The sequence below is a fragment of the Vipera ursinii genome (genome assembly GCF_947247035.1).
Source record: "Vipera ursinii genome assembly, chromosome: 2".
In the NCBI taxonomy this organism is placed as follows: Eukaryota; Metazoa; Chordata; class Lepidosauria; order Squamata; family Viperidae; genus Vipera; species Vipera ursinii.
The window spans coordinates 139,318,411-139,328,319 of record NC_139513.1 but is presented as its reverse complement, the minus strand read 5'-3'; the positions used below and the strand labels follow the sequence as shown (position 1 = coordinate 139,328,319).

The window sequence follows — 9,909 nt, the reverse complement described above, 5'->3', positions numbered from 1 at the left end:
TTCTCAAGAATTGGATGGGAGGCCTATGCTTGCATTCAGAGAACCATCCAACCTAAAGCAGATTCTTGTGAAAGACAATAATGCTAACGAAGATACTGCAACAAACCTAGATGCCTAGTTTGCCCCCATGTTTATGTCAGCAGCACCATCGCAGGCCCCATTAATTTCACACATAACAATAGAGGATCTTCACATGTTCCTTTAATGTAATATACACCATTATAGGCCAATAATGCTCCTCTGGTTTTACATAGAATAAACAGGGCAAATTTTGGGCAAAGGAATTATTGGATACACATTATTTGACATCAGGAGTCAAAAGAAGTATAAAGTAGAGAATTTCAACCTCACAGAACAATCTATTACTGATCTAAAAGAACCCATTTTAGAGAAAAGAAATTTTAACAGCAACTGTAAGCAAATGCCACATTCACATATATCTAAAGTTTTCAGGTTACCTGTGGTCTCAATACACACAATTATTTTTAACACATTGCAATTGTTAAAGTACTTATAATCTGTATCACATGTCAGTTGCATGTGCGATAGACCTGCATAACTGCCCTGTCTATAGCAATTTCATGGATCTGATGAAGTGAGCTGCAGTTTGCAAAAGCTTATCGCTTTTAGTAAAAAAATTTAGTCTGAAAAGGTGCTACCACACCCTTTCTGATTTTGGCTACCATAAATTAAATTGGGTTTTCTCCTACAACATCTACTTGTTTTGCTTTAGAAATTTTTTTCTTTTCCTCCTATATTTTATTATGTGTTTGGGTTAATGAAACTGTGAGTAATCTGGAAAAGACATAGGAGAACACAATTATTTGGTTAACAATTAAAGAAAGTGTTGTAATTAATTGACCTTTACTAAATAATTTAAAATGGTTTATAAAGAGATTCATTTGATTCTATAGTGTAGCTAGAGTAAGTCAATATTTGCTGAGTGTTCTATACCCCTTCCTTTTGGTTCCTGCAGCTGGACCATGAAATTTAATACTATGAGTTATAATCCATCTGGTCTTGGATATCTGAATTCATTTAAATTAGCTAAATTCTCTCTTATAATATCCTTCTCTGTATTAAGTCTAGTTCTCCTCCCAGTGATATAACCATGTTCCACTAGTGCTTCACTTCCTATCTAAGACTGATAAAAAATAGAAGTTAAGAAGTTCTGTCTTTTCATTGTCATCTATTACAAATTTGTTATTTTCTCCTTGCAAATACTCTGTTTCGTTTTCCCTTTTTTCCAGTGAGCTTTAGTATTTTTAACATTTCCTATATATGTTCCTTTTTTTTCTTCCACAGTTTAGAGAACTCTGCATACTTTTTAATGTCAGACAGAGGCTAAAGCACTAAAACATTAATAAAAAATCGGACCTCCATTTTGATTACATACATATTTTACTCTCTATCATTCCCTTATCTATGATAGGAATGACATTTTCTCCCTGCATATTATAATCTAGGTATGATAGTAAATCCTACTATCCTTATGCAATGGAACAGGATTCCTGAATATTTTATATGGTTTTCATTATTAGTACTGAAAATAGTACCATGAGTACAAGACAAATAGCAGGACACATTCCCTAAAGTAAATTACTGATATTATACAATTTACCAGCTTTCCTTCATAGGTTAATCTAAAATACAAAACATTTCCACTGAATTGTGGTCCATCTTCATCTGCCAGACACTTTAGATAGGTTTAGAGGAAAATAAGAATGGCATGTTCCAGTAATTCAACTAAACTGCAAATAATACCCATAAAGTACATTAATCGAAGTTTATATTCTATAAACTTTATATATTCTCATAAAGTCACCAAACCTTTTAACCAACAGCACTGATGAATCCCATTGACTGGTAAAAGGTCTAGTTATCTTTAGTCTGAGCATGTTCTTAATTTCTTAAAATATTCAGTGGTATATTATTATGTATAGATCCAGTGTTTCAGGACAAGCTGACTGCTGAAGATGTCTTTAAAATTTTGCACCACTACTTACAGTTGCTTTTGGTCCTCCTCTGCAAATTATTTGTTGCATTGGATCTGGTCCACACCATCTTCCTCTATTGTTGCATCCAGTAAATTTGGACTGTTGAAATCAGGTTTATAGAATTTTTGAATACAGCTGCCACAAATATAGTTCTTGTATTACAGTTTGTGCATGTCAAGATGAATTATTTTACCTTTGAGTTTCTCAGTGGGCCACATAGAAAAGTTCTTCCAGCCTTTCTTGCATGAAAGAAGAATTTTCCTATCCAATCTTTATATTATTGGTTTGTTATTTGTAACTTTCTAAGTCTAGCTTTCTTATTGTACCAATGATCTGGGTATTGTGTGATCTGGTTAGATTTTGCTATGCAAACCTCATCACTACTTTTAAGTCTTCCCTTGTTTTGAAAACATGCTATGTTAGGTCTTATCGTTTTCTTCGTCCTACATATTCAATCTTTTTCTCATTTCTAATTAACTTAGTATGGGGATTTTTCTTCATTCATAACTAATTGAGCTACTGTTATTGACACTTTTAAAGTATGTCAACTGTCAGGTCCTCAACTTTTACCTGCAGTTAATGAGGTCATTGTAAATAAAATTAGTATAGCCCTACTATTTTTATTATATTCTCCAGCAAATTCCACTAAGTTCCTTCTCTCCATTTCCTCAAGAACTGATTGCTTGTGAGTCAAATTCAATAAAAGATTGTCATGCATTCATTTTTAAGATGTTATATTTTCTAAACAAAGTAGGGCAAATTTAAAATTTCTTATAAACTGCTTGTTTGAATAGATGTTGCAGCATCCCATAGTCACATGATCAAAATTCAGATGCTTCATAACTGACTCATATTTATGATGGTTGCAGTGTCCGGGGGTCATGTGATCACCTTTTGTGACCTTCTGACAAGCAAAGTCAATGGGGAAGCCAGATTCACTTAACAACCATGTCCCTAACTTAATGATTGCAGTGATTCACTTAACAAAGGTGGCAAAAAAAGGTTCTAGAAATGGGGTAATACTCACTTCTCTAGCAACAGAAAATTTGGACTCAACTGTGGTTGTAAGTTGAGAACTATCTATATACCGTAGTTTGTTTTGGAGAAGAAGCTGAATCTCTTCTACAAACATGCCATCATGAAGGAATCCTCTATTTGAGACATGTCAAACACAAGGCCTGGGGGCCAGATCCAGCCCGCGAAGTGGTTTCATGTGGCCCGCGAAGCCATCCTGGAAACAGTGAGGGAACGGCCCCCACTTCCTTGGCCCTGGCCCAGAGACCCTCCTCCTGCCAGAGACCCTCAGATCTGTCCCACTCCTGTCCAGGCCCCCATAGGCACCCTTGATGAGAATGATGTAGAGCTGGCCACGCCCACCCAGTAGGCCATACACACTCTAGCCACGCCCACCCAGTAGGCCATGCCCACCCTGGCCACACCCACCCGTCCCCCTGAGGGCAACCGCAATGCTGATGCGGCCCTCAATGAAATTGAGTTTGACACCCCAGCTCTATTTCATTTCATTTCCTTTTTTATTTCCTTGATTTCTCTATTACTTCCTTCCTAAGGGAAACTTTTCTCACACTTTTTTACAATGGTCACCTTGTTCACTAGCCAATTATGATAGCCATCTGTTAGCTTTTGTGTTAAGAACCTACTCAGTATCCTTTTTTTAAAACTAGATGTGCCCAGTTATGTACTTACTCTTAAACTTTACCTCACAAATTCTTATTATTTTGTCTCTCTACTGAACTATCTGTTGTGTCAGTAGATTAATTAAATGGGTTTTCCTTGAAGCAGGAAACCCTGGGTGCAATTATTGGTTAGTGCATTTTCGGCGGGAGTTTCTGGGCTGGGGATTGGTTACTGTTTAAACGTATCTGAGTATTTAAGAGGGAGCTCAACCGTTAATAGCCAGTTGACTTATGTGTGTTAATAAACGTTCTTGTATAAAACCTCACTGTGTTGCTCGCACTATCCTTCCTGATGACCATTATCAGATCCCAGCACTGGGAACTCTCCCAGTGGTGGGTGTACTTTTCTTATCCCTTTTACTTTAAAGCAGGTTTTTTTGAAATCCTATTAACAAACGGGAAATTTCTATGGGATGCTGCCACTATTGCTGCCACTGTCCTTTCCTGATTGTGACATTCTTTCTTCTCCTTTATTTTAGAATAGAATAGAATAGAGCTGGAAGGGACCTTGGATGATAAGAAACAATGGGTGGAAACTAACCAAGGAGAGAAGCAATCTGGAATTAAGGAGAAACTTCCTAACAGTGAGGGCAATTAACCAGTGGAACAGCTTGCCCCCAGAAGTTGTGGGCGCTCCATCACTGGAGGTTTTCAGTCACTTGTCTGAAGTGGTATCGGTCTCCTTCTAGAGCAGGGGGTTGGATTAGAAGACCTCCAAGGACTTTTCCAGCTCTATTCTGATTGATTGATTGGTTGATTCTTGTCTGGTTTACATGGGAAGGCTGACAGGAATGTAAAATGGGAGGAAATGTCCTGCATTGCTATACTTTGATTGGCAGTTCCACCAGCCAGTGATATATTTGGCAGCAGCCTGTGACTATTCAAAATAATGGTCTTTTACATTAGTGTTTTTATTATTCTAAATCACATTACCCCCTCAGGTACTGCTGTACTGCCTCATTATGGCCAGATGTTTCTAGAAGGGATTTGAAAAATGCTGGGATTGATTTAGAGAGTCAGTTTAATGTAGTGGTGAAGGTGCTGGCCTAGAAACCAGGAGACTGTGAGTTCACATGAAAGCCGGCTAGGTGACTTTGGGCCAGTCACTCTCAGCCCAGCTCACCTCGCAGGGTTGTTGTTGTGGGGAAAACAGGAGAAGGAAGGAGTATTAGATATGTTTGCCACCTTGAGTTACTTATAAAATAATAAAGGTGAGATAAAATGTAATAAATAAAAAATGTATGCCAAGAGTATATATTCCCAATAAGGTTATCCCAGGTGAAATAATCAACCCAGTTGTCTAGTTAAAGCAAATAGGCATCTATATAAGGCAGCAGTGATACTGAAAGACGCTGGAGGCAGGTGTTCATTTTAGTGACAATGGCAAAGGCACCATTTTATACTGCATGAAAGAAGACAATGATAAGTCACTCCTATATTTCACCAAGAAAACACCCTAGATAATGTGTTTCAAGTTATCGTGCCAGAAGATGCCCCCTCAGGTCAGATGCCAATCAACATATTACTGATAAAGGCCAAGGATCTTTTGGAGAACTAATGTTTATGACCCAGATACAGCCTTTGATATATGAAATCAAATGTCTTTACTATAGTCATTGACCAGCTTTTTACAGTAAAAAGAGAAATTTAATACAACAATTGGGATAAGACTATGACAATAAAATGATACATCTAATTAAAAGTTGCCACAATTGTATGACTTAGTAAGGATATTTGGCCACCTGGTACATAGTGTGGACATCCTTTAAAGAGTAATAAACATAAAATTTATCAGTGTGATCCTCATATTTGGAGATGATTGGGGAGATCAGAGCACATCTTGGGACATCATGAAAAGCACACCATCTGAGGACATGACTAAGAGTTTCTACCTTTCTGAATCCACAAGGGCAAAATCAAATAAGGATTCTGCAAGAAGAAATCTTCCTGCTAGTAAAAGTAAGTGGTAGGACATCAAATCAGGCTCTGGAAAAGATCCATCTATATTTGCTTAAGGTTAGATTGTATGGATATCCCGCAAAAAAGGGCTTGTGGCTACCTAACATTTGGTGATACAATTCAGGCTTACTGGAAATATCATTTTGACAATCAGTGTCCACGATCCTCTCTTTTAGTATTGATTTGACCATATCCCAAGTTAATTGACCTAAATATTCAAGAGAGAGGCCAAAATGAAAAGTTTTTCAAATAGATATGGTGCCAATGAGATTGGTAGCTATCTAACAACAGCAGAGGCAACAGGTCTGTAGGATGCAAACTTGATTTTCAATCCTGAGATTAGAATCCCAGTTCATGCCTGAACCTTAATACTTAACACCTTAGCTTCAAGCCTCAAGATTGCATAGGGGGTGTGTGCACTTTGAGGTACCATCAAAGCCCAAAGGAAATTTGATTGAAATGCTTCATAAATCTTTGTTTGAATATGGGCCAAATTGTATCCCATATAATAGTTGGGCAGCTGTTTTAGCTGTAAACAGTTTGATTGCTGCTGGAATGTAACTTGCCCCCTGCTAACCTATACAGTTTAGTTATTGCTTGTGTGTTCTTTTTGGCAGTAGATGTGGCATAATTTATCCAGGCTATTAATTTCCTAGGAGCCTGGAATACTATGCCTAACTATTAAAACATTTGACTTGCTTATAATTCATGAGAATCAACTGTCCACTTTTTTCTTTTGTTAGAAAAAAGTAAAACTAATTTATCATAATTGATTATTAATTGTTAATTATTAATCATTATAGGATGCCAGGGTGCCAGCCCAAAACTCATTCAGAGAAATGAGAGCGCACAAGTATATTAATTTAACATAAACCCTTTATAAGCTTCCAGATTCCGTAGCTGATAATCCCTCACAACTGGACTCTAAAGATCACACTTGTCAAATTACAGCCCCACCCCAACTGGCTTCTTCCTGTATGGATCCTGATTCTATTCATCCAAAGGCTGCTTCATCAACAACTTGTTATTCCTCCTTTCAACTGAATTCTTTCCATAGGAGCCCTGAACATGGCCAGCTCTCTGATTCTGATCCCCAATCTCTTTATTTGCTCTTCCTATGAAACTTCTCCTATGGAATTATCCCAAACTCAGGGCTAGGTAGCCTAACTGGCAGCAGGAAATCTGTTCTCTGCTTTCTCCCTCAATCATCAATTTGTCCAACAAATGTTGCCCCTTCTAAATAATTATCCACAGACAGTACCGCAAGAGAACCAGCAAATTGACAACTGCATCCACTAACTATCTCTCCATCCTTATTCCTGATTCGTAAACAATACGATAAAACTGGCCTTAGAATAAGAAGCAGGAAGGGGACCTTTCCCACTATATTCAGACTGTCAAGGGGGTGAAATAAAGCTGTATTCTAGCACCAGTGCTTTTTAACTTATATGTCAACTCACTGATTAAAACTCATCACAATTGATATCCATGCACTTCCATGACCTTTTTCAAGGATAACATCAGAGATCATTTTGAAGTCCTGAAACTCATTGATAAGGAACAAGAGGATGTATGGAATGAAATTGAAGCAATTATTAAAGTTGAGTGTGAAAAGAGACTGCCAGTGATCAAGAGCCAGAAGAAAGCAAACTAGAGGTCAAACTAAATTATGAAAATTGCTACGAAAAGAGAAGCCAAAGCAAAAAAAGTCAAAGATCTCAAGAATTAAGAAAGAATTTTAAAGAGCTGTCAGAAGGAGCAAGAAATAGAATTGCAGTGATATTGCTACAGGTACGGAAAATTGAAAAAAGGAAATATCCTTCCAAAAGATTGCTGAACTCCAATGTAACCTTGCATTGGTATATCTGGCATAAGATAGTAACTGATTCAAAGAAAACAAAAACAAAATGGAAGAAGTATCCTGAAAAACTTTACAGAAGGAATGTCAAATTCCAAAATATCTTAGAAAATATTCTATGTTCATAAGAACTTTTAGAAATGCCTTAGAAAATGTACTAAACTCACAAGAGTCTCTAGTATTAGAATATGAAGTTAGATCAGCACTCTGATTATTAATATGTTAGAAGGTTAGAGGAACTGATGGAATATTTACAGAAAAATATCAACAAAAATAAGTAAATGTTCTGGCCAAGCTATACCAGCAAATCTGGAGAAAAACATAGTGGCCAGAAGATTGGAAGATGATTGCCTACATTCAAATACCAAAGTAAGGACATTTGATAGACAATATAAACTGTCATACAATACTCTTTATTTTACATACCACATTATTCCAGGAAGATTAAAACCCTACATAGAGCAATGCCAAAAGTTCAAGGTGGCTTAGAAAGAGGTGGGGAACAGTATACATTATTGTGGATGCATGCTGGATAATTGAGAAAGCCACAGAGCATCAAAAAGAAGTCAGCGTGTGCTTCACTGATTATAGAAGGACCTTTGATTGTACCAATCATATTCAAAAATGCACTTAGAAAAATAAGAATCCTAGAACATCTCATTGGCCTCATGCAAAACCTGTACACAGCTCAGGAAATCATAGTCCAGACAAAACAGCAAAACAGGCTGGCTCCAAATTGACAAAGGAATGAGACAAAGCTTTCTAGTCTCCCTTATTATATATAAACAAAGCATTATATATATAAACAACAAAACAAGAAGTTGGATGGGGAAAACATGAATGTGATTTTAAAACTTCAGGAAGAAACTTCAATAACCTATGCTATGCTGATGGCACTACTCTGATAGTAACAACAGGCACAGAAACCAGCTTTAGAGCTGACAATGAAAATACCGTAAGTAACTTTTTGCCTTTAAGATTCACTATCAACAGTAAAAGAACCAACAGTCAAGAATAGACCACAGACTAACAGTTGGAATAGTAGCAGTGAAAGCCTTGGGAAAGGTACTGTATTCAGTTTGCACAGTTGTCTATACAAAGATCAGAATTATGTAAGCAATAGCTTTCCTATAACACTCTATGAAAACAAAAGTTGGACTTTGAAGAAGCAAAATAGAAACACTCTAAAAAATTTAAAATTTTGCTCTTGGAGAAGATTTCTGAAAAACTCTGGCTAGCTGATTAAAATTTAAAAATGGATCAGAACAAATAAATCCTCACTCAAGGCACAAATGACCAAGTTCAGACTGCAGTATAATATTTTGGAAACATGATGTGAAGACCTTTCTTAAAATACCTACATTACTGGGAAGGGCGAAAGAAAAAGAGGAAGACCAGCAAAGTGGAAGAACTTGATTATAGCAGTAACGGTTGCAGTAAATACTGTACTAGTATAATTGTTTAATGGACAGAAAGGAATCCTTACACTGCACAGATGAAATGTGATCTCTAAAAGGCAAATGAAATTCATTTTTAGACTTCCCAATATTGTAAAGCAAGTGTCACATGTAACAGTTCAGTATTCAGAATCTCCCTTTTAATATGCCTTTTCTATTGTTCTGTAAAATATATTTTTTCCTTTGTTTGCAACTTACGGACAACAGGTTGCATGGAAAACTGCTTATGAAAATTCCAAGGCAATTGAATCGTTTGCATTTTTAGCGCAGATCTGAAATCATTTCGAGACTTATCTACTGGCTGTGCTTGTTATCACAGGCTCATTTATGGTTAACTTATTACCCACGGTTTACTCGATCACTCGTCTACTGAGCCATAAACTTAACTACATTGGCTGGGTTTGCTAAGACTAAGGTGTGGTTGGCTAGTTCAATTCTGTGTGCGGCGGCATCTCAAGAGCGAAAAAATAGATGGTAGCCCATATTCGAAAAGCCGTTGCTCATTTGAACAAGGAGCTGTCCCACCACTTATTTCCGAGGATAAATTTGTGTTTGCTAAATTACGCTGTTCGCCATCAACAAATGGGAATACCGTGTATTTTAGGGAGGGAGGGGGAGGAAGACAGCTCAAGGAAAGAAAGGAAGGGAGCAAAGCAAGCCGAGCATGCGCTAAAGAATGAGAAGCATTCTGGCTTAGAACACGATGGGGCGGGGCCAAAAGGCGGGCATAGGCGGCTCAGATTCCGGGGGGGCGTGGTTATCTCGCTTCTTTACTTAGCGCTGGAAGTACCTATTGCCGCAGCAGAAGCAACAGGTGCGCGCAGTTAAGAGGTTTGGGGAGCGGCCGCCGCCGTTGAGAAGTCGAGGTAGATGGAAATCAATTACGTTTTGCTTATCTTGCTGGTATTGGTGACGGACATTTTATTTCGCCGGGATGCTGTAAT

At 37.5% G+C, this 9,909-nt stretch overlaps 1 protein-coding gene across 5 annotated transcripts in view; it reads left to right on the top strand.

Annotated features, from left to right (window-relative positions):
- Positions 1-9,753: 9,753 nt before the first annotated feature.
- The window catches only part of LIMA1 (LIM domain and actin binding 1), a 70,115-nt gene continuing 69,959 nt past the window's right edge, over positions 9,754-9,909 (top strand). For 4 of the 5 annotated variants that reach the window (XM_083351799.1, XM_083351797.1, XM_083351796.1 and 1 more), the window contains exon 1: positions 9,754-9,831. The gene's annotated coding sequence lies outside the window, so the exon portion shown is untranslated. The remainder of the gene's footprint in view (positions 9,832-9,909) is intronic. The other variant, XM_083351798.1, reaches the window with a different exon arrangement.